This window comes from Phalacrocorax carbo, chromosome 3 (assembly GCF_963921805.1).
Source record: "Phalacrocorax carbo chromosome 3, bPhaCar2.1, whole genome shotgun sequence".
Taxonomy (NCBI): Eukaryota; Metazoa; Chordata; class Aves; order Suliformes; family Phalacrocoracidae; genus Phalacrocorax; species Phalacrocorax carbo.
The window spans coordinates 49,172,594-49,198,715 of record NC_087515.1 but is presented as its reverse complement, the minus strand read 5'-3'; the positions used below and the strand labels follow the sequence as shown (position 1 = coordinate 49,198,715).

Below are 26,122 nucleotides of genomic sequence, written 5' to 3'. Positions count from 1 at the left end.
TGGCATACTGAATGTTGCTAGACCTTAGTTTAGTGTCTGATGCTGTAGTGTAATGGATGTTAGCATCAAGTCTGCGGCTTTGCTCTATAGTCTTTGGGTCATGCTTTCTGTCATTGAAACAGCAGCAGCTCATATAATGTTTTGCAAGTTTCTCCTGAAAATATGGAGTACATTTGCAGACCATGCCCCTTTCAAGTTGAATGCAGCCTATAAAATTTGTGGGGAATATGTTGTACAAAGATGGTTTTGAAGCAAAGGCCCAGGTCTAAATGTCTTTCCTGAAAATTTGAATTTAAATCACATTGGTGGCCATTGTGTTTGAATTAGGCACGGTTAGTACCCAGTAACAGGACCGCTGTAAGTTTTGGCCGATTTGGCTCATTGGCTTAAATTGTTTCATGGAAATGGAAAACTCTTTAAAAAAACCCTGACCAAACAGCAAATAAGTGGTTTTTTCCAATGAAAACTTAGCTTTGTACTTGCAGCAAATATGTCATTAACACTGTAATTTTAAAAAACTGTAGTTTTTTAATGTATCAGAGTTCTACGGGAATGACTGTTTTGCCACTCAGTGCTGTGAAAGAGAGGAAAGACCAAAGTGTTTGCCTTTTTCTTGTAGCTCTGAGGTGCCTGAAGCACATCCATAGTTCAATGTCATCTGAGAGAACTGGGGATGACTTCTCCGTGGAAGTCAATAGAACCTGTGCCATTGACTTTGCAGATCCAGCGTGTCACCCAAGCAGTCTGCTTAGTGATTTTTAGTATTGATGTTCTGTGACAAAACTTATACTTCCTTTTTATAGAAACATGCTTCTTCCAGTGATGGACGTGACCTAGCAGTTTAAGTGGTTTGACTATATCAATTTATTCAAGAAAAAAAACTTTAAAAAGGTAGTCTATGTTTAAGTGCTTTAGCTGAAAGCCCGTCACACTGTCTCCTTTCTTCATTCTGCAGCCTTTTTAAGTAATGTACTCAGGAGATGATCTGTAATAAATAAAGGACAAAGAATCCTATGTTCAGAGACTGTATTTGTTTAGTGAACCTGAGGACTTCCAAGATAAAAGTTACAAATATTTATTTGAAAACTGACATGAGAAGGAAGGGTTTGCTGCGGAGCAGTTTCAGTACAGCCAAACCATAATGCTATTAAACAAGTTAGACCTGTAGGTATCTGTAGGTATCTGTTGTCAAGTGAAAATAAGATCAATTGAACACAAAGGAGTGCCAGAAAACATCTTCATGCTTGAACAGAGAATAATTTTAAATAATTGTGACTAGTTACATGCAATTATCTAGGGTTTTTTTTGAGGGTGGGGGGAGAGGCAAGAAGAAGAACACATCTAAACTTTTGCTACGGTGTGTGATAGCATCCCATTTATCTGTTGGGTTTTCTTGTTTTCTTTCTTTTCTCTTTTTTTTTTTTTTTTTAAACTTCCAAATGGCAAAATGAAAACCAGTTATAAGAGCTGTCAAAACCTCTAAGCTTACAACTTTGGTAGGAAGTAACTTATTGAGGCAAAGAGGAAATACAGCCTTTCTGGTTGCTTAAAATTGAATTTGTGTGATCATTTGGAAGTTGCTCTATACAGCTAGAGAAGGAAGACTGAGGTCAAGCAGGCACACTGTATTCCTAGTTGTGCCTGCTGTGTATCTTCAGGCTCCTTTCTATGGATGCACTTCCTTTCCCTGTGCTTTCCCAAAAAAACCATGAAATCTTGTAAAATTCAGATGGTCTAAGGCATTGTCTTACTTGCATTTATTTAGTTATTATTGTTGATGTTTTATTAGTAGTAATAGAAGTTTTTTTAAGGCTTGTTGTTAGATCAGAAGAGGTGCACGCAGGAAGTTGATTTTTATTCTCTGTATGACAAGATCATGGACTATTTTCAAGCAGTGGAATGTGAAAGGAGGGAATGGAAAGCCCCACATTGTCTTTTTTGTGATCTGGGCTGGAAGTAGATATGTCTTCTTTCTGCTTGCTCTGTGACTGCAAACAAGGTAGATGTGGGACGTTCATCCTGACCTAAACACTGGTGGCCATCTGAGCTAGCAGAGCTGCAAGGCTTCTGTTGACTTGAGGGAGCTGGTGGCTGTCTGCTGAAGACTGTAGTTAGGCCCAATGGTTGCAATATAGTCCTGAGGAACAGCCAGGGGATTTAAGGCAGACAGGATTAGCTGTCGTGTCATTTCATCACTGTGTGGTGATGAAATCTTAGCAAGAGGGAGGAGGTGACAATAAGGATATGCTGTCAGTGCTGTGAGGGAACAGAAAGGCTTGTGCAGAGGAACTTTAAGGCTTTTCTCTCTGCGGACTACTCAACTTCTGCAGGATTTCCTTGTGGATTTTATAATTTCTGCAGACTGCTTGCTCAGCAAAACCACCGTGTCCCCACTGACAAAAGGGTGGGATTTTCTCCTATAACTTCAGGTACCTCCATAATGCCTGAGGTAAGAATACAGTCGAGGCTGGCTTTCTCCACAGTCAGTAGGAACTGGCAAAAGGCAGTTCAGGCTTTACATGGGAATAGTCACTCTCACGAGGACCCTGTTTCTGATGACTATATATGGCCTAGCATGACTTGATTCCATACTTGGGCACTGAATGAGATAACCCAAGTCTAAGTCCCTCTGGTCACTGAAATTCATTTGAGTTTGAATGATATTATTCTCTCTTATAAAATGGAAATCTAAGAACAGCGAAAATGAGTGTAGATAGGGGTAGAGAAAGTATAATCTTACCATGTAGCTATTGTGCTATGGAAAGGATGTAGTGAGTGACTTACGTGCCATTTATTTGTACATTTAGGTCTTATTTCCAGAGTCAGCAAAAGTTTCCAAAGCTCAGCATCTTGGAAATCGGGGTATAACGTATAATTACATACAATGTTCAACCTTAGTTAAATGGTCTGATGACTCAGATTGTATATGTAAGCTGTAAAAGGAGACAGTGTGTAGAAGCTGTCTCGCAAAAAGGGCTTGAAATACAGGGTTACATTTCAAGGAATTCTTAAAGACTATTATTTATTGAGTTGTTTATGAAATTGATGTATTTTCTTGAATTTCTGTGTAGAAGATAAGATATATATATATATTTATCCTTTGGACAAATGATTGAAGACCTTAGGCAGCCCCAACGTAACTAATGACGAATATATTCAGAAGCCCAGAAGTGGAGTCCGAAAGACTTTCAGAGATTGTTTTTCTTGGATGGATGTTAAAAACCTTTACGTTTTGAGAGGATTCCTATGAGAAAGCACCTTTAAACTGAGAAAGGTCAATTTCTTTGACAGCCAAGACAGGAGGTTTCAGAGGGGTTACTGTGATCCAAAGCCTGAATTATGTATGTCAGTCCTTAGGGTGTATCTTTTAAAATGGGAGTGACTAGGGCTGGAAACCTGGTGGGATGGTGGCTGTTCAATTCCAAAGGCAAGTAGGATATTATGTTTAAAACCCATGTTGGAAGAATGCTAAGGTTACAAAGTTAAGCGCTCTGAAGGCAAGAAATGCCACAATTAAGGTTGCTGAAACCTCTGAGTTATTCACTGGACATTTTCAAACGTCTGTATCAACAGAGGTGGGGATCCCTGTGCCCACAGCCACACATGCCAGTTTACTTTTGATTTACACTCTTGTTCGTAGTGAATAAGGCAAGGATGCAGCTAGAAGGAATGGCATGGGTATTTGCCTACACTCCAGCCCAAACTCTCACTTTAAGGTAGCTCTTCTGGGGAGTGCTCAGTGCAGTGATGGCTGCACAGAGACATTTCTGGTGAGCAAAATGAGCTTCGGGGTGTTGAGGGCCGGCTGGGGGAATATGGAAAGCAGAGGCTTCCTGCTCTCAGTCCTTGAACCTGGGCACAAGGGAGAAGAGCCTGATGGGGGGCACTGCCGTTTTGCACTGCCCTGGCAGCCCTAGACTGGAATGTCCTCAAAGCAGGCAGATTCTTCAGGGAAATTTTTTGATGCCAGGTCTAAGGCTCCATTGAATAGGGGAAGCCCTTTTTTTTCTTTCTTTTTTTTGTTAGAGAAAACAAAAGACAAAATTCTGATCTCAAAATGTCTTCCCTGCCAAAATTTAAGTCAGCGTTTCAAAGCATGAAAGCATATTTCTTAGTGAAATGCAGGTGGGGTTTGGGAGGGTTTTTTGATTTTTGTTTGTAATGTCAACATTTTCTCTTTAACATAATTTGTGAAACAGCCCTATTGTTTTTGCTTAAACTTTACCAAACAATTAATTTTGAGGATATTTTGGGCCAATTTATTGAAGCCTGGAAAAGTTATAAGCATCTTAAATGCAGTGTCCTGCAACAGAAAGTGTTTGACAAACTAGGCTGAAACAATTGCATTACTGTCAAACAAGCCTTGTTTGTTCTACTGCAATGACATAAGTTTGCATGTAGACTTTGCAGAGCACGTTCCACTTTGAACTGGGTTTTTGTCCCTTTTCATGCTGAGTCTACCCTTCGTTTATACTTTCACTCCGATTAAGGAATTATTCTGACTGCTGGAATGCTAGTGATTGAAGACCCTAGTTAATTTACACACTCTTCAGCATCCTTGGTCTATTTTTATTTCAGTATTCAGATCACAGGAAACCATTTATAGGATGTAGTGGTTTCACACAGAGTTGCAGCCAACTATTTTCCAAAGGTTTTGAATGCCAGGAAGCAAGTCTCACCAAATTCGTGAGCTCAATATTTTTCACCCTTCAGTCAATAGAGGGCAAAAATCACATCCCTCAACCAAATAACTTACTTTCTTCCTCATTCACTGATTCTTTTGAAAGTTTCCAGTGAACAGGTCAATGAGCATTTTTATAAATTAATTTCTACTTTTAAATGTCTGCATAATTTAATTTGTTTGTTTGTTTTCACTGTGATAGTGTTCACCATGTGCAGGGCACTTCCAAAACTTAGAGCAATACTATCTGTTTACCAAGGATTTGAGTAGGAGGAATCCATTTAATTGGTGAAAGTAGACAAAGAGCTTGATGAACAAAATGTAAAAGGTCTTCTTTTACTTGAAAATATGTATTTGCTAAAATTAGCTAAGACCTTGACTTGTTTTCAGAGAGCTGGATATACTTTGGGCAAGCATATCTATGGTATGTTCATGGGAAAGCTAAGAAACACTTTTATGCTTCAAAACATAAAATGTAGAATGAAGGCTGTACTATTGCACTGAGTAATTTTCTTCTTGATTCAAAACAAACAAACTCAGTCCAAAGTCTCCAAAAACCTAATGCAATATTTCCTTGCATGTAGCACAGTAAAATCTTAATGGCTTATTTTCTTTGGTTTTCTTTCATAATGCAGGAGACAACTGAAATAAAACCTTGACAAGAAATTATACCTCTGACTCACCATGAACACAGATTGTCTCTTGAAATGTTAAAATTCAGCTGATCTGTTAAATAATAGTTATTAAGAGGTGAACATCTGTTTGTGCTGTTGGAGTTCTCTCATATCAGTGTTCATTATAAAGCTTTGGAAAGGTATTTTCTAGGAAAAATGAAAACTTCTGTGTTAATCATCATGAAACTCCCTCCTCATACTCTATTATTTTGGCTTAGACTTCCCCCCCACCCCCCTCCCCGATCTCATTTGAAAAATCTTGGGCCCAACATAATGATTTTACTTCTCATTCCTATCATGATGAGACCAGAAGAGGAGCTGATTTTGTGAATTGCTATTGGGAATTGAACTGGATAACACTCTTTTTTCACAGGATTTTTTCTTAGGATATTTAATCCTATACTGAGTGAGAGGGAACACTGGAGGAGCGTTTCTTTTAGTATTTTTGCTGTCTCTAGATATCCTGAGGACAGAATATTCCAGTGATAGTCTTTATGATCATAAAAGATCCATGAACTTTGAAGAGAAGACTCTTGTGGGGGCTAGTGCAGAAATATAAATGGCAGAAGCTAAAAGGGTTGATTGTCTTTGGTGGAAATATATATACTTTTTGGAACACTGGAGTGGAAGTAAAGACAAATGAACATCCTTATGGTGTAATCACCATGTTGAAAAATCAGGTGACTTTAGTCCTCAAACTCCCTGTTAGCACAGTGAGTTTTTATGTTCTTTATATCTTCGTTGGTGGATGAGTCAATGTTTAAATGCTCATTTATCATTGACTATATAAAAGAAAAGCTATTACCTGAAACTCATTTTTACAGTTGCAGGCAAACTGAAATAATCATTTTCAAGGACCTAAAGCTGTTTCTTGAAGAATGTCATCATTTTCTTCTTATTTTACTTACCACTTACACTAGTATATGAGCTACCTTCAAGAGCTGTACCTTACAAAACTTGGCTGTAGATATTGCCAGCTACCATACCTGTACAAACTGGGCTAAAGAAACTCAGTTTCTGCAAACTACATTCATCTTGCAGACAGGACAAAAGAACCACTTTAAAGGCACAGCTCACACTTAACACTTGTGCTGCTCACTCTGTGCTAGCCTATAATATGCCTTGCCCTGAAGGCTGAGCAGCCCAGTTGGCCCATAGAAAGTATTTCAGGAGTTTGGGGTAAAGTCCCTGCTCTGCCGTAGAATCATACTGGCTTGTGCCCATTAAGAGGGGTCTTGCTAATCTCTGCTTTTCATTTAGTGCTAAGAATCTCTCTGAGTAAATGAGCTGTCTGTCTGAAGTGGTACAGGAATAGATTTCATTTTGCATCATAATTTGGTGACGATCCTAATAGATTGTATTTAATATTAATTTTTGTGCGTGTCATCATTTCCATTCTCATAGCGTACACGTTTGTAGCTTATGCGCACATCTACATGCAAAAGTTTCTACCCACTGAGGTTTCTTGGGACTCATGTTCTGAGACATGCCAGTACTAAGAGTTTTATGTTACTGCTCGGGAAAAGCACAATTTTGCGCATCTAATTGCACTGGGATATTCTGTCAGAGCCATTATGTTGCGCTGGGGCCGTACATCTTCTATACTGGGCCTACATAGGCAAAAAAGCCATGTAGACAACACCGTACGTTTACCTTTGTTAGTTTAACCTCACATATCTTCATTTAATTTTCATTCCCCCGGTGCCACCATACGTTGCCACCTCTTTGTGCCTCATTCTTTATCTCACCAAATGGCCAAAGCAGGCAAATGAGGTGATTAGCTGAGGCAACCAAGTGGTGAGACCAACAGCAGTGTCTCTACAGGAAATTTTACCACTCGTATGATTGCAGATCACTAGGGGTTTTGCTGTTCACTTGTAGTTGCAGGCACGCTGCCTCTGGCATAAACTCACATTATTCTGCCTCTACATATTCCATCTCCTTTGCGCTTGCTGGTGATAGACTTAGTCCGTCTCAGGTGAGGTCCTGAATGCAGAAGGCCTGTTCTCCCTTAATCCCGCTTTAAATCCAGGTTGGAAACAACACTATTATAGATGTTAATTTACCACCCCATCTAATCGTTAAAATTATCTTGTTAGGATGACACATGACATGATAAAAATAAGTTACCTATGATCTTTTAAACTCACCCATATCTGCTGCACATCTTGCAATTTGTGAACACCAGAAGACTGTAATTTACTTAAGTGCTTGTACCTTCATTTTATAAAAATCCGTAGGTACTTTTTAAAATCAAATGTACTTTTTATAGTGTAATATTTCGAAGCTAGTATGGTGAGAATGAACTATTTTATATGTAATGTAATAGAAAGGCATGATCTCTTGGGAAAACTGGAGGTTTTCTATGAATTCTAGTAGGAGTGTATTTGACTTAACTCATAAAGTCAATGTTGAGACAAAGCACCTATTTAAAAAAGACAATTCTCTGATACTGAGACAACCATTTATTTATTTTCACTTTTCCAACTGTTCATCTTTTTGTGTTTGGGGCTATTTTTTTTGTCTTAGTCCCCTAAGCAACTGAGAAGTCATGAATATTTGTGCTACAAGGGAATACTGTAAGTAAAATGGCTACAGGTTTTACTTAGGTTACTTTGCTGAGTGATCAGTTTACTACAACTATTTTGTGTCTGATAGTTATAGCACAAAGTCTCAACAGTTTAACATGATAAAAGATGCAGTGTTGGTGGTGCGTTCATTACATACTAATTAAAATGTGCACCAGTGATGACTGAATGTCACACAGAACCACCATGTTCTATCTGTATCTATTTTAAAATTGTGGATTAGGAACATACTTTTGTATACATTATTGAGCAGGTGAAAGATTTTAGTGGTAATGCATTCTGAAACTGTGGTGTAATTTTAAAAATAGCTTTCTTCATCATGTGATCACATGTAAGTTATGTGGTTTATTAGATGATTCAGGGGAAAAAAATACTTAGGTCTTATATTCTCACATGGCAATTTGTCCCTGTATTATTTAGTACTGCCTATGGTAAGGGAATCAAAGTCAGTGAAGAGTTGCAGGCTCTCAGACTTTTGGAGCAGGTATGTTTGCTCAGTCCATAAAGATTATACCCAAAAGGCATTGATTTTACTTTCTCATTCTCTCTTTTTTTTGTCTTTCCTGCCTCCTCTCCTTCTTCTGATTCCAGGGCTGATACTGACAGGTTGGGAAAGGCAACACTGAACTTGAAAGTAACATGAGATGGTTAGTACCACTTGAGGTATTCAGAACTTGGCAGGATTGGTTCTATACACCTCTGCCCTTGAAAAGAATTATAAGGTAGACTAATTTTGCTGTGGAAAGCTTTTTCTGCCTGACTTTTCTAGTTGATTTCAATGTTAGGAGTGCCCATTTCCACCTACTTCTCAGAAAACAAATTTTGCATTTGCACGGGTCATCTGCCTGCACAGAAACAGGTTTCAATACTGTGCTTTGAATCTAAGTCTGTCATTGTTTGAGTTCACAATTAACCTCTGCCGGAGCTCTTTGTAAGTGGGGCCTTCATGTTTTTAACATCAGAGAATTATACTGCTCAGATACAAGGGGACACTCTCATAAACTCTTTTGAACAAGATTAAAAAAAAAAGAAAAAAAATTTTTTTCCTGCTTGAGAAGAAATCAAAATTGTTACATGGAGAGGAATTTCTTTAAGTAGGTCTATGAACTGCCTAGTAACATCTCAGAATCCATATGTCCTCACATAAACAGCAGTCAAAGGTGTTTCTACTACTTCTCTATTCTGTAAAGGTCACACAGTATAAATACTGTTCTCACCACTGGAGAAAACAATTGACTAGTATGAATACTGGCGTATATGTGCACACTTTCACATGGCCCTGCTGGATAATAATTAAATTAAGGTTTCTGGCTCTTCCTAAGGTTGAGCTTGTGAATATCTAAAGATCTGATTGATCAGAGTAGTTCAGGTTAACTGTAAAATTGATCAAAAAGCAAGCAAAGAATAATGGCTCAGCCGAGCAGTAGTGCTAAGTGATAAACCAACTGCTAGAGAATGTTACTTGAACGATGCTGTGAAAGCCTGTTTTCATTTCACTGTATTTAGCATGGGACTGTCATTTAATTGTGTTGTAATTGTTTCCATTTGACAAAGAGACTTGAAAACTGACAAGTCACATGCATTTGTATCTATTGCATTTCTCTTTGCATAGTGAGAGAAGGATATAAAATGTGATCAAAAAGCAACTGAGTCTTTGTTACTAATTGGATGCATTGCTCACTGGTTTTGTTCTGTAGAGTGGACTGGGCTTCCAAGTTAAGTGGCTGATTATGTGACTCTTTGTGCTGATGAGCAGTTCTCACTCACACAAACAGTCTCACTCAAGGACCCTTTCCCCCAAGGGCCCTTTCTGTCAGGTACTGAGCACAAGCAACTTCCCTCAAAATTAAAATCAGCTGTTGGAGTAAACACATTAAGATTTCTTTGATGGGACAGGGATTCTTAACCTCTCCGTACCCTAACCCCTGCCATGTGACTGTGAATAAACAGCCCCATCAGCCCCTTAGTTAATAACATGATGCACCCTTCTTAAATATGTAAGCAAGGAATGATGGCTCCAACCTGTAATTTCCAGACTACCCATCTGTCACAGGAGAAAGCGAGCAGTCATGTCTTTTTATGCTAATTCCAGATGCAGGTTCTGTGGCTTTCATGACATTATGGTAAAGAAAGAGGTGTGAGTGACTGAGTGTCCCATATCCTAAAGTGAGCACTAAGCTTTGCACTGATTTAATCAATTTTGCTATTAGTTTAGTTATGTTCAGGTTGGGAAAAGGGCAGGAGGCAAAATTTAGGTTTCATCTTTTAAGGCTCAAAGCACTCTGACCTTCATCCAGCAAAGCACTTAAGCAAATGAGCAACTACGTATGCTTAATGTTAAGCACATCATTGAGTCTTCCTGGATCGTTGCAAAAATCAAGCTTTCCTTGAATGAAAAGTAAAAGAAAAGATTATATGCTAGGGGGTTTGAGGGTTTTATTCATATTTGGTGTCATTTTTACAGACACCAAAGGTTTGTTAACTGTAAATTAGTCAAAAAGCATTGTTCAAAGTCTTCATTTCAAGGACAGAATTATTTATGGATGAGAACAGGGCAGCCTAGGAGTCAATGGTGGTTAAAGGGATTAGTTTCATGGACACTTGTTTTGATACTGTATTTACAGTACTGATGCTGGTGATCTCAATATTTTTATGTACAGTTGTGTATATATCTGACAGAGATAAGAGGGCATTTGAGTTTTTAGATGGAGATTTATTGTTTTGAACTGTATTTCTGAATTCAGGTGCGCTTTTCTTATTTTTCGTAGCACAAATGACTTGCACCGGGTCTTAAGAACTACCTAACATTTGAGAGACATAGAGAAGATTGAACAAAGGGTGTATGCTGCCCATCTGCAAATCCAGGAAAAAAATGAGGTAGAATAATATTAAGAAATATTTTTATGTTGATTATTGTCTAGGTGCAGTAAACAGTACCCATCATTTGAACATGTACTAGAGAAGGAGCCTCAGATTCTTTGAGATAATTTATTTTTTGTGTTCCTCCTCTTCCAACTTTATTTTCTGCATTTTCTTGATTCCTTTATTCTGTTACAGCTGTGTGTAGCAGAGTCACACACCACACTACCCGCCCCCCAGCTGTGGGGCTTCTGAAACCTGTGGCTTTATTTTCATGTTACAAAACTTAAGGAAAACGATTCTCCTGACATCAGACTCATACAACAGAGTGATTCACTGAACTACAAGAATCCATGAACACAGTTTATGGAACTGCTGCACCTAACAGGACTGTTCGTACAGTTTCTGTCAAGCTGCTGCCAAATACTATACAGTGATTTGTCTTGGGGTAACCCCAGGACTGTAAAACTGAATGTATGTGTAGCATTTTCCCTATGGGCTACCCAGGCTCTGCCTCATTCTCTAGAAGAGTGAACTGCACACACCAACTGTCTTCCAAAAATCTGGGAAAGAAGAATTTTTCTTGGGTAATGAGGCTTCTAACCCCAGCTATCAGACTACATTTCTTTACATGACTGTGGTGGTAGGCTCAAAAATAGATTTTCGTAATACCATTGGTCTTTTGTGGTCATGTGCTGGGACAAAAAGTGCTAAGTGTCAGTTTGAAAATTCATGCACGTAAATACCCCCTTCTTTGTTATTTTTATGTAAATTGCAAATTAGGCAGACTGCTAGGAGTAGGTCCAAGATTTTCTTCAAAACAGGACCTGAATGAATATTTAGAAAGTCCTTATTTGCTGTTTCAAGCTCTTAAGTAAATCTGAAAATGAAAATTTTATATTGCTGGTTATATAAATTCCTCACACTGTACTGAAAACTAATTCAAAACCCACTGTACTGACTGTTGAATCAAATCATATCACACCCTGAAGGGCGACACCATCACATTGTGTTGAAGGTTCTCTCTGTTTATTCTATGAATTATCAGGCTGAATTCTAACCTTTGTTTTCTCAGAATAATGGAAATAACTGTATTTGTATATGCTGTCTTTACTGGATGTACATATGCACAAAACCAACCTCAGGATCCATCCCCTGTTGCCAGTGCATGCTAACAAAAACACATAAACTGCTATAATGTGCATTTGTTCCGATGACTATAGAAGAAACATTGAGATAGTGAAGCATTTGTCAGAACTGGTCCTTTGTGTTGCCTCACAGAACCATGTTGTCTTAAAAGGATATTTATACAGAACAGAACAGGGCTGCTCTATAATACCTGGTATGTATTCTCTGTGCAATGCCAAAAATGTGAGGTGCTATGCTTTTTAGTTTTAAAAATGTCAGAAATGGAAATTCAGGCTATTTGACACTGCAATAATTTGCTGAGAGATGTCTGAATATGTAGCCCTTTCTGTAATTTTGCACAACAGTCTGGGCTGTAATATTGCAATAATTACCCAGTAAAGTCATAATTGAAGGGTAAAAATTGAATTTAGGGTGTACATAATTTAAACAGGACCAGATTTTAGCAAGTATGACACATTTATGGTATCTGCTATGTGCCTTATAAAACATACTACATTTTAAGCCGATAACTCAAATGGTTCCTGAGGTATAAACTTGTGAAAAGTCACAATTTTGCATTGTGCTGAAAAGCCACCTTACAATACAGTGACTACCATAGCTCTTTAATATCCAGCAGAGTTCTCCTGCTGTGCTTTGTCAGTCGGTAGCAACATCCAAGTCTTCTTGTAAAAGTAATTCACACTTTTTTCACAACACTGTTGCTTTAATTACCACTGAACTCTGCTGTTGCTCAGACAGGCCTAGCAGGACCAAGAGAGGGTCAGCTCTGCAGTCACTGCAAAAGAAGCAAATGGCTTTTTTTCTTACTTTATTATTAACAAACCATCTTTGATTGAAATGCTCCTAGCTTCTGAGACCTAGTCTTGTCTCTGTGCTCTCTTGGGGTATTCATTATCAAAGTAGACCATGGATGTCAATCTAGAAAAACATCAGAAATAATACCTAAAATCCTAATCAGAAAACTTCAAGTAAAGGCAAGACTTACATATCTTTTACATGCAAACAGAGGATAAGATTAATCATATGTACCCACTGAATTTCTGACAGAAACAGACTAACTCATCAGCTTACTGTACATTTTGTACCTGTAAAAATGATTGTTGCCCATTTGTTTGTAATTCTTCCTTTTTTTTTCTTTGTGTTTATTTGATTTGTTATATCTTGTTAGAGCCAAAGGCATTCACAGGAAGAACTAAAAGATGCTGAAAGACAAAACAGATTGTATTTAAAATTATAAAACACTGCTTCTGTAGCTTTGTCTCACGAAATGTTTCATATTTATATACCATCTTTCACACTAAGGGATTGTAAAATAACCTTTTAGTAGCACAAACATAATTTTCAAACTTAAGTTTGAATGTGTTTGTCTCGCTCCTTTCCTTGGAAGGTCAGGTTTGAAAACAGTCCTGTCCCTTCTGTCCCTGTATGTGGGATGAAACTCACCGGGAGAGAAATGCAGCACTTTCAGCATGGCAATGTTCTTCATAAACTGTGACATTACAACATTTTTAGAGCAGGATGTGAGTATGACTTCTATGTTCAAGGGAAATTGCAAAGGAGATTTTATAGTTGAAGCTGAGTTAGTCAACATTAAATCCAGTACAGCCTGCCAGCCTTAACACTTATTAAAATATACCCTATGGTCTATGAATACTATTATAGATCAGACCTCTGTTTCATATCTCACCTAAAAGATGATACTGCAAACTGATACCACACCACTTAACACCACAATAATGCACTCATTCCTTTCTGGTTTGGAAAAAGGTGGCACCTGTTGGATTAATATTCAGTTAATTAATTGGATAGCGGTATCATCTATGGAAGTACACTGGGATTTGCTTGGATTTTTCACAGTCCAAGAACCTGAATAACCTTAATTTCTGGATGTGACAAGATTAAATATGACTGGGTAAGCTATCATCTGTGCAATGCTCAGTAATACCATGCCCTAATCAGGACTATTATTTTTAGTTGCTCATCAGCCCTGTAACTCCTTGACTTTAACTACAGGATTGACAGAAAACACCTAAACAAATAATTTTGAAATCTTGAAAATACGTGCCCCAACTTACTCTAAATATTTTCTTGTTCCATAGTATCTGGAATCAGGAGAGATAGAAAGTGGAAGTCTGAAAAAAAAAAAGAAGTGGGGGAAAAGAAATGTGGTTTCAACATGGTTTTAACGAGGAGAAAGACTCAGAGCAGCAAAGTAACGCAGGGTGTTACAAGGATCTTTATGAAAACACCATGCTGGTTGGGCTGTCATGCGTGAGAGGCTTCTGATTGTTATGTGCAGACACTTAATAGTAAATGATGGGAAAGTGATCTCTGAGAGTTTGTATGTGGGATGGGTAGAATTGTCCTTTTCTTAAAAATCAGATGCACTTCAGGGGTGGGAGTGAGAGAGGACCTGTGGGACAGGGCTCAGCACACGCGCTGGCACAGAGCGAGCTGCTGCATTATGCGTAAGGGTGTATGCCCCTTTCCGTCTCACTGTGAGAGCTGTGCCTGTGTCCTCAGTCACTCCAGCCTGCTATTTGAGGCACCTGTGCTAACTTTTTGGATGTTAGTTACATTCCAGGTATAGCAGATCACCCTGTGTGAGTGTTAGTGCACAAGCTTCTCCTTTGGCAAGGACAATTCCCAGTGCGATGTTTCAAAGGGGTCCTTTCTTGCAGACCTTTAAACAAGTGTTCTGCCTGGATGTTCAGGCGGATTAAGAAACCTGTGATGGGTACTTTCCTTTGCAGCTGTTTAGCCAATGTTAGACTCTTCTAAGTCCTCATGCCCAATATTGGGAAATGCATGCTAGGAGGACTTTGACTTCTTCCTAATGAAAACTGCACAATATGGCACAGTAAATAAAGTAACTGAACTGATGAGTATTTGACATACAGACTTGCAGTGACTTGGATGCACGTGGTTGTGTATATTGAAGATAAAGACAAAAGGAGGGAGTTTTCTTACTTTATAACCTGCTCCTGGCAGACTGAGTCAGAAGAACCGTTCTCCCTTCTCTATCTCCTTTTCTGCAAGTAGCAGATTGTTTGCTCTGCAAAAAGGCAGTTGCAGAAGGTATCACTTCCTACAAATTCTTTATTTTGCGTTGACTAAATAAAAGTCCTCAGTCTTTTAGTGATTTATGCAGTACTAAAACTAGCACTGATCATATGAAACAGTCTGTGTGGTTCTTTCAAGAAGTAACATTCTGGCCCAGGCATGGATAAATGGTTACTAGATCCTGAATATAGCAACGCCGATAATTTGCTACTCTCTGACCTGATAGTATCTCTGAATTCACAGGCAAGAGAGGCAGCTAAAGCTGTAGCTGCTTCTGTCACGAATCCAGTAAAATTTCCTGTTCTTTCTCCCCCAGATGCTTAGATTCTGCATATCTTTCCTTCCCCAAAATGTTTGGATGCTACATTGCTGAAAAAAGCCCTTGCAGATGCCAGTAGGTCCAATGGGAAGTTTTTGAGTTGTGGGGGGGCAGCAGAAACAGAAAAATAAGATCCAATATTTGGAAAATTAGAAAAGAATGAAAAAGAAGAGCGTGTGATCTTTCGGTTTCAAATGTTTAAAGTCCAGCAGTTATTTGGTATGCCCTGGAATCCTACAGTTGATTCCACAAAGGTGATGCCTTTGTCAACATCAGATTAAAAAAAAAAAAAAAAAATCTAAAGTAACGTCAATGAAATAGAAAACCAAATGGCTGCAGACTGAGAAAGGTCAGTGAGCCCAGTTTGGGTGGTCACTAACAGAGGCACTGCATGTACTCCTAGGCAGCCAGATGGAGGGAGGCAGCAGTACCCGTATGTTTTTGCTGTGGTGCAATACAAATAACAGATTACAGTATGGATGTGTAGATGCTGTAGACAGATACAAGGCACCTTTTCATCAGGGAACGAACTCTGAGTTTGAATATGAGAGTACTGCTAAAGCTTCTGGGGTTCCTGTGTGTTCACCATCTAAGGAAGTACCTCGTGCTATTGAAAAGCTCATACCTGCTGTGCCTTCGGAAGGAACTAACCTTTGTCTGTTTGAAAAGCTGCAGCCAGAAGAAAGCAGGGTGTTGTTCTGTGGATGGTACATTGGCCTGTTATGTTCTGTTACGTTCCAGGACTTATATTACAGTCCAGCATTTCCAGCACTTAGAGTTGAGAAGAATTTAGACCAACTATGGTCAGAAACATCACTCACTCTGTGCCAGGTGGTTTGATGAGTATAGAACAAATCTGAGTTTACAGGCACTTTTTCTTTGAGATTAATCACATCTGAAGCAGCATGAATCTACTGAATCTGAGAAATAAGTTAGATTGTAAAAATGGATATTGCTAGTTTTTATGGTAAAATTTATTGTGAAGTAGATGCATACAGAAATAGTATATACTTATTTCTTAAAGACTAAATGCATCCCTTTGGAATTAAAGACAAATACTTGTTGGCAAACTTTATTTTAAACTAATGTTCTGAAAGCAGTGTGGAAAAACAAAAGGAGCTAAAAGATGGTGATAATGACATCTCTCTGAACATGGTAACAATTTTAGCACCCTGCTGAGAATGAGAACTAGAAGTCCAGGGTTTAGCAACCTGTTGTAGAACAGGCAGTGAATACAATTGCATCCCTAAAAGATCTCTGTAGGCTTCATCCTGACCATCTGACCTTATTGTGCGACAACTCCACTTGCCAGCCATATCAAACAAACAGAGAAATACCATACCTTTTTCAGATTTGAGATAATATTACAGCTTGTGAATAAGATTCCCAGTATGTGGACATGACAACTATGAAAAACTATAATTTAGGACATAGAATATTCTCTTTATGCTTTTATGTGGAATTTCACTTTAATGCGATGTAAATGACAGTAAGAGATACACTCACAGAATGTTAAAACCTTCCCATTAAAAATTCTGGATGCATTTTATATTCTAATTCATGTACAGTCAAAAACCCTGATAAAATCATAGTACTGATTTGACTGCTGCACTTATCGTATTAATGAGGATACTTTATGCCTTTTGAAAATTGGGATATAGTCCATTATGTGATTGTGAATGATGTGATTGTATCACATCAATTTGTTATTCAATCCCACCCCTCCCTTCAGTCAACTTTGTATATAGGAAAAGCCATTGGTGAGCATGCGTGGAGGCAGGAAGAGCTGCATTTAAAATCAGTCTTTTCTTCTTTTATCTTCTCACTTGTTAAACAGATTTATTTTTTTTTCCATATCCTGAAATCTACTCAAACTCCAGAGGGGAATTCACAGAGGTATCCAAAATCTCTAGAGGAGCACCAGCAAAGGCTGCCTGAAGGTAAGACTCAGCTAGGTCAACTCTCCAGCTTTCTGGATGAGTGTGTAAGGTGGGTTCACTTCCCTTAATGTTGGGCATATACCATATTCTAGCCTAATTCTCTTGGCTCTGTGTTGTCACCTCTACAGGATGATTCACTTTGTTCTATGCCTGTTCCCCTCCACAGACCGTATAGGGAGCTGGGTTTCTAATTTGTATCTTTTAGACAGGGAAAGTTAGGAAAAATATAGCTTGCTATGACAGCATCTTAAAAATCCTTTCTAACCCCACCAAAATGGCGAGAGGTTAGGGACTCAAAACCAGCATTTCTAGATTTGACAATATGTTTCTGTGTTGGAACTGCATAGATAGTCTGAAGTATTGTAATGTCTTCACTTTGCTAGTCATTTTGTGCTTTGCCTTTAGGAACACTATTGGCCTTGTGGCTTTCCCTCTGGTCGTTTCTGGTTTTAAGTCTGTAGCAAATATTTTACCTTGATGGAAATAAAAAAACTGTTTTTCCCATGTGTGGCTACTGTGAGGATATCCAGACTGAGTACAATTCCCTATCTCATATGATGAAGAGGTATAAACTCTCCAAAACACAATACCTGAGGCATAGAAGTCCTGCCTCAAAGACATCTTGAAAGCTGCATTGTAACCAGAAAATTAAATCTGTTCTGGTGTCTTTCCCTTAGAATCTGCCCATTAAATATTTAATTTTGCCCATAATGATGGTCTCCATCATTAACTTGTCACTGAATGCTGCCATGTCTGCTCAGTGTCCTGTTGCTGCCTGTAGTTTTCTGTTTTTGAATGTTATCTTCAGTTTTACTGCCCAGTCTATTTTTATGTTCCATTTCTTTACTAAAATGTCTTACTACTGATGTAAACTTCTATGAGGTAGTGCTGCCCCATGCTACAGTGCATGTTCCAGTGGAGTGTTTGTGAGAGCTTTGAAACAAAAATCACCAAGTTCCTACTTTGCAATCTTGTACTTCCAGTTTTTGGACTTGTTAATGCAGGAACATGACTTGAAGGGTTTATCAAAGTGTATGTTCTCTTGAATTTGACTGCCAGTGTTAAAGCAGTTTGTAATGGCTTTCTTGATTTCTCACTATAGTGCAAAGGAATATAATAGACTGCACATGTGTGCATACGCATACACACACATGTGCAGGTGATATGAGACAGTGGAGTGTAAACATGTTTTACTTTAATGTGTCCTTCCTGGGGGTAGAGGGAAGATATAATTAAAGGTCAAAGGGAAACATTAATAGTATTAGATAAATTTTACCCTGTTTAAATTCAAACCCAATAAGAACTTTATACAATCTTTTGGACAAAGCCTGCAACGTTCTAATCTCTGCAAATCCACTCTGTACTGTTCGCTGCTCTTCTTATTAATCAGTTCTACAGAGCTGTACTCTTCTCAATACTGTTACACACACTGCATTTTTATTCTTCAGCTTGGCCTTTTCTATATTTTTGCTTCTCTTACATTCAATTACACACAGCCTAGTTTTCAGAATAGGGTACTATCGGTGGCTGCGTTTAAGCAACAGCCTATTATGTCATCTTGCTTCATATATTTTACTCTGATCTTTTTTAGGATGAAGCTCATTTGAGAAATCTTTCCTCTGCCTTTGGGGAGAAATTATTTGCCGCCTTCTGCAGGGTCTGAAATTTGCCTTCTCAATGCCTTTGTTATTAAAAGAACAAGAAAACACCCAACTTATTTACATCTTGGATCCTGTTATTCTGCTAAACTGCACTATTGCTGCAGTTTCAGGGGTGCCAAGGTATTCTTTTAATTATTGTTGCTCCATTTATGGCTTTCATAATAGTATTTAGTGTTCCAAATTCAATGTCTACTTTCTTCAGAAGCCTTTTGTATTCTTTGCAATGTATGCTTTTGTATCTGAGAAATCCGTCTCCCCTCCATATATGTGAGTTTATGACAAGCATTCATGAAACTGGATGCTCTTTGCCCACAAGTTCTCTTTGAAAAAAAAATCCACAGCACAGAGCATATGACGTCTGATGAAAGTTTTGGTCACTCTTCAGGGATGGTGCCGGGGATTGAATTTTAGACTTACTCAGAACTGCCACATTTTTAATGTCATCTTCATAATTTCTTTTGAGTTAATTTTTCTGGCTAAGATACAAGGGACTTTTAAACATTTTTAAAATTTTTTGTTTAGCATGAGCCTTCATAAAGCAAGGGTATGCTGTTAAAACCAGAATATATTTATAGTCTTTTATAAATATTTATAAATATATATACTAAGAAAGCATATATACATATACACATTAATTATTTACATTTATCTGTAGGTAGTAAAAACACAATTATCTTCTACATAATTTTGTTGCTTTTATAAGAGTTATTGTTCAGCAACCAATTTTTTTCCCAGGCCTTTTTGTCCACACATTCCATCTATGGCAAACTGATGGCACTACGTCAGAAAATTGATGACATGATTTCCCTTTTAGTATCAAATTAGATTTTTTTTCCCTACTGTCTCCTGATCCCAAATTTTTTTGAGCTGTGTCTGCCGTGATTTTTCTTCCAGAACGCTTGCTTCATCTTTTGCTTGGAGAACTGGAAGTACATGCCATATTTTGGTTTGGTGATGGAGGCATATGTTGTTGGTGGTCATTTAATATAAATGCCATATACAAATATTTGATGCCTAGGATTCCAGTTAAAGAGAAACTGAAACCAGCATAATCCATGCAATTGGCCAGCTTCTGTAAGGTTGTAATGTCTGTATTGTCTTCAGTGGTGTTTCTGCAATGTATGTATATTGAATTATATACTGACACACAGATTTTAAAGCAGCAATAGGTACTAAAAAAGAAAACAAAAATCCCAGCCACAATACTTTAGAAACCTTGTGCTGCAAATACAGAAGAATTTTGCAGATATGATAGCCAAACAAATTCTTAGCTTTTACTAGTATAAAACATAGTAAAAGCTGAAAGTTCATGCCAGTCCTTCAAAATAATTGTCTTTAATTAATATTATTATTGATCATGTAGTAGGAGACAGAGCCTGAGTGATACAAGGATTTCAAGGGAATGCTTTACAGCTTAATTATGTTTCCCTGGGAGATTTAACATAATTCAATTTATTTTCCCTCGTGTTTCATCAATCATTATATGAATAGAAAGGATATCTGAGCGTCATGTCTAAGTGGATTCTTGTAGATTCAAGAACTTTTGACAATATACAGATTAGAGGGAGGAATGGAACACACCTTCTGTGGAGGAATGAACTTTCAGAGTCTCCGAGACGATGATAACACTGTTCTCTATTGTTGGTAAATTTTCTGAGGACAAACTGTTGAGGCATACGGCCTCTGCAAACCCAGTTCTGCTACTAGAAACACACTGAAATTGGGACAATTAATTCTTTTTAGCTGGCTATTTCTGAGAAAGATTTTATTGTGGAAAACGGAAGATGCACATGCATGTTCTTTTTGTCTTGCAGAGTACTGTTATATTTAGCTTGTTTTCTGTACAATAGTCTATTATTGCCATAATCCACGTCACAGAACAAGTTATAGGTGGTGTTGAATGTTGCCATTGCTCAGGACCCAGCAGGCTCTTCATCTCCATTTTGGAAGCTGCCAAGTTATTCAGGATATTTATCTCTTTTTATGGCAGGCTTGCAAAGCACCCGCTGAAATGAAATAAGAGATTATTTTTAGGGCAAAATGATCATCATCTGAGATTTTCTTTATATGTAGCATACTGATGTTAACAGACATGTTTTATGTAAGGCAAGTCCCGCATTAACAAAATACATGTACTTTGCTAATACTATTTTGGTAGAAATCATTGCAACTGGTTCTTTCTTACCTGCCTCGGTACGTTCTTAGTGGCTGACAAGCTTGCTGCGTGCGCAGAGGCTGTGAGCAGGCTGGAGGGGCGAAAGCTCTGCCAAACCCAGCCGAGGGTGCACAGGGCGGTGTGACTGCAGCACTGTCACAGGGCGGTGCAGAAGTGTCATTTACCTCCTTCGTGCACCTACTGTGCAGTCTGATTAGCAATGGCAGGAGGAATTGGAGAATGTCTATTGCTAGGGGGTTAGATGAAGGAGCTTTTTAAAAAATATCAAATAAGTCCAGATCTGAGTCAGTGACTTTTACAATGAAAGGTCTGCTCTGTTACTGTTAATGGGCAGGCTTTCATAATTCTTTGCTATTAGAGTACGAACTCCCTCTTTTCAAAGCCTTCCTGAACCTCTCATTGTCCAGCATTTGTATCCCTCACTTTAATGAGTGCTAAATAAGAATTATATAAGTATTTCAATAATTCTCACTGGACAGTTAATTAAGCAGCACTGACTCTAAGGAGCAGTCAGCTATTACCTCCTTTTACAGACAAGTGCTTCCACAGACACAAAGGGAAGAGGTCAATTTAAAAAAAAATGATGTGTGGATTAGTAATCTTTCTCCGTAATAAATGACCTAGCTAACAAGCTGAAACAGTGAAATAAAAACTCACCTTTTTTTTTTTCTTTTTTTTTTTGTCCCCTCATTTTTCTGATCCAATCTCTTGTGTTCCTTCAACCTACTTTTATACAGGAAATTAACTCCCTTTAACTTTTTGGGGGCCTGAATATTTTGAACTAAAGCTCTCCAAATTTGCTTCCCTCAGAAAATCGCGTGGGACAGAGCCCTGACCAATTCTTCGTTCCACATTCTTTTTTAACGGCTTCTGTTTTTTCTCATGTTTGATAGATCCTACCACAAACTTCAGCTAGAGTGAGTGCAGAGGACCATAATACCAGTCTTACACACAGGGTATTTTATTAAGTCCAGCAGTTAAAAATGTACAAAGTTCCTTGTAATAATCCATTCATTCTGTTCTCGCCTGATTCTTGGAGTAAGCCTGCACAATTATTCAAATCCCAGCTTTTAGCTACAGCATACACCTCGCCATGAGGCTATGCCTCTGTAATCTTGCTTTGGTCTTGCATGTCAAATGGAATTAACTCCCATAAGAAATGTATGCGAAGACAACCCAAAGTGTCTAATCCTACCGCTGTCTTAAATTTCTGAAACTCAGACCTGTCATCTTTTTCTATAGCTTTGTTGAAGTTCTCACTTATGCTTCAGTCCATCCAAAGATGAAGTTTAGGGAAATTTGCATTTTTATATATTTTTCAGTTGTGCACTCCTGTGGCCTTTTCACATGTTCCCTTTGTAGAAGTATTTTTTTTTTTTGCGCTCAAGTCCTGTTTTATACTCAGAGGAACGCCTGATGGAGGTGGATTCAGTTGCTTTTAGCTGGCAGTATACAAGTTTAAGCATACAGAGCACTGTGCTCCTTGACGATGCTCATGCCGCATGGGTGTGTGGAAATAATGATATCATTATGACTATACCTTAACGGCTCAGCCTAGCTAATCACAAAACCTAATTCTGACTCGATTAAATCTCAAATAGCATTGCTGCTTTCTTCATGAATAAAGTGCTCGCTGAAATTAGCTTTGCTTAGTGTAACTACACTGTTTGTGTGTTGTACTAGAAGTAGATTAGCTTTCAAAGCAGCCTTTCCGATGTGTCTGTCTTCTGCTTCTGCTGTTCTCTAGGGGGCATGCTTTCAAATTTCAACTGAAAAATGCCTACATTTTAAATAATGAAAGGAGGAAAAAGCAAAGCATTATCAGAGAGAAACTTAATTTTCCACTTATTCAATCAAATATCAACCAGATCTGATTAGGGGTGGCCAATTTTAGATGAACCAGGCAAAATACATTTACATAGGTAGTCCAGTTTCAACATAATTTCAGTAAAAAGCAATTACAAAATTATAGTCAGATAGAAAGCTGGTTCTTCTAGTTGTCTTGGCTAAGTGAGGTTGGAAGGGTAAAACTGTAACTTATTGTAGTGGATATTTAATAAGTGGTAAGCCACAGCACTCTCCACTTGAAAGTTAATTAAGGCCGTAGAATGACCATACTTGTACAGCAAATATGTTAATGGGTTAGCCATGGTAACTGTCACAACAAAGCCCAGCAAAAAATAATGGCTTTATGCATCGTTTTTGCAGATAGTTACATCTTGTAAAAAATGCTGTTGTATTTCATTTTGCTCTGTTTTGTTTTCACAATTTTGGGAAATAGTGTAGTAGCTTTTAATTTGGGAACTGCTTAATGTCACTAAGCCTCTGAGACTGGAATACTGAGGTGCAGAAAAAGGTTAAAATATTTGCTATGTACTGGCACCGTATAAACGTCACTAAATAGTGCACGTCACCAAGACTTTCTCCTTATATAGTATATTTAGGCGGGCTGTGTGGCTTTTAGGGAGTACAATTCAGCTCAAAAAGCTTGAGTATTTAATGTATGAATGTAATTGCTGCATTATTTTTATTGCTGTTGAATAAGTGAACTCAGTGGCAAACAGGCTATCAATTGACTGTTCTACTTTAAGTGGATTAAATCTTAAATTTTCTTCCAAGAAGTCTCCTCATTCAGAGTATGGTCAATTCTGGCCTTTAGGGTTGATTTTACATGCTCAGTTCCCATGAATTTTGAACTACTTTAGCAGTCCATGTGAGGATGAGGCAGGGGAGCATTTTGGTTTGGGATTTCCTGCTCCCCTCCCCAGCTCTGTAGCCCTTATTTCAAGAAGCTTGAAAAGCTTCACACTGGAAATTACTAAAATATTTTCTGTGGGGCATTCACTAAAATACTTGGTACGTCTCTCTTTCTTGTTATTAAACTGATCAGGACAATCCTCAGAATTTATAAATGGATATAAATCTACTGAAGTCAGATAGTGAGGGTTTTGCTTCCTTGTATCTACTAGTCTAAAAACATAGGATGAAATTAATATATGGAGTACTGCTGCAGCAACATCGTGTAGTCAGTAAAGGAAATTTTGAAAGGTATTTTTCAGCCTCTTTCCTGTTATTCTTCCTTAATATATTCCTTGATTACTTACACCATTACAGTGAGAAATCTGTTGAATTTTTCAGCACATTCTATTACTGTAAGGAATTTATACATATTTACCCATAGAAATTAATTCTGTGCTGAAACATAGCATACATTCTCTTGATACTGCTTTCACTATTAATCAGCTGCTGCTTTGCTCATACTTCCTAGGAAGAATAAACACCTTGCCTTTTTCCAACTAAGGAGCTCCTTTTCCCCAGGAGACATTCATATCGTTGTCCCTGGCTCTAGTCAGGAAAAGAACATGGAAATCTATCAGTAGAACTTGTTGAATTGTGGGGGTTTTTTTGTGACAAAATATTTTCCATCAGAAAACTCTGTTTTGTTGAAATTGAACCTCTCTCTAGGAACAGGTTGGATTTTAACAATATTTTTAAGAAAAGCTTGCAATAACATAAAAATAAAAAGATTTTGAGAATGACAGTCTGTTAATTTTCTCTGCTTTTGGAAGGCCTGGCTGTTTCTCCCAGCAATAGATCCTCTCCCTGCAGCCATCACAGGCCCAGCTGAGCAAGCAGCAAGGAGGCTTGTCCCTAACTGTGTATCTCTGGCAAGGCTTGGGACAAGTCTGTCAACTTTTAGTCTTCTGGTGATCTCCTCACAGCTATGCTGATGTCGGACACCTTGCCATGAAGTTAGAAACAATGGGAGATGCGATTTTAAAACTTTGCTGTCATGGACTGTGGCAAAGGCCACCTTTGCAGTCTAGGGACAGCTGAAGAAAAATGATAACTTGTGAAGGGTTAACAGAAAATGAAAACTACCCTTCAAACTGCAGTACATGGAGAAATGTGATCAGGTTGGCAAATGATGGTACGTGTAAGTGGATGGCCCGTTAGGGGTAACTAAGAAACCTGGCTAATAGGAAAGGATCTTAAGGGAATATGTAATTATGAAGGATGAATTAAGTGGGGGAAGAATAAAACTGTGTTTGGACAGTAGAAATGATAGCAAGGCAGAAGGGAGAAAGAGCAGTGCATGTTTCAAGCAGCTGAAGAAAAAACAGAAAAAGAATGGTAGGGAGAGGTGGGAATATTTCCAGGTCGTCATGTCAGTGCAAGTGAGTAAAACGAGGCCTAGCTGTTACACTCCAAGAAATGAGGCTGTTGTCAGCTTTGCTCAGTTAATGAGTGATAGATACTGTGTGAAATCAGAAGTTGGACTTGAAACAAAACTGCTTTTGTAGAAGCAGTTTTGAGGCACAGCATTACACACAACAGTGCGGCGTATGGGGTGAATGGCAATTACACATGATGAATTCCTGGCCAAGAAAGAGCAGTAGTAAAAATGTAGAAATCTTATTTGAAATGGGAGAGTGATGCCTCTTTGCAAAAAGTTTTGGTGATTTGGGGGTCCCTGACTGACAAATGGGAGCTGTTGAAGTGTATGGTAGCCCTTGCTGTTTGTCCAACTCCTAGCTATCCACCTATTGGGGTGCTCAGCTCAGCATTGTTGGTACCCCAAAACAATGTTGCTTTCTCTTAATATACAGCACTTCAACCCCTGAAACTCAGAAGTTGAGTCATCCCTGCATCAAGGCTGAAAGGAGTGAGGCAGAGAGCTGGGTGCAGTTGTATCCCGTTGTCCTGATCCTATTCAGTCTTGGGTAAATTTCCTGTTCTTCAAGCATTCCCTGGCTAACACAGCTTTTCAGATAGTGAACAAATTGTTCAAGACCCCATGTGACATGGGCCGTGGGAGACAGGAACCTTGTTAGCCAAACCCGGCTGTCTGTGAACACCACAACTTTGTTTCTCCTCCAAGATTGCTCGCAAGTGCTGCAGAAATTTCACATTCTTTCCTTTCTTCCAAGTTGCTCTTCTAATACAGGTGTCCCAGGCCTGTTATTGATCTTACTCAACAGTTAGCTGAAATCATGGGCACAGGCACAAAA

General features: G+C 38.4%; 1 long non-coding RNA gene across 1 annotated transcript in view; it reads left to right on the top strand.

The window, feature by feature from the left end:
• The first annotated feature begins 18,873 nt into the window (after positions 1 to 18,873).
• LOC135312849 (uncharacterized) overlaps positions 18,874 to 26,122 on the top strand; it is a 117,806-nt gene continuing 110,557 nt past the window's right edge. The window contains exon 1 of the long non-coding RNA XR_010372468.1: positions 18,874 to 19,054. This is a non-coding gene — a long non-coding RNA (uncharacterized LOC135312849). The remainder of the gene's footprint in view (positions 19,055 to 26,122) is intronic.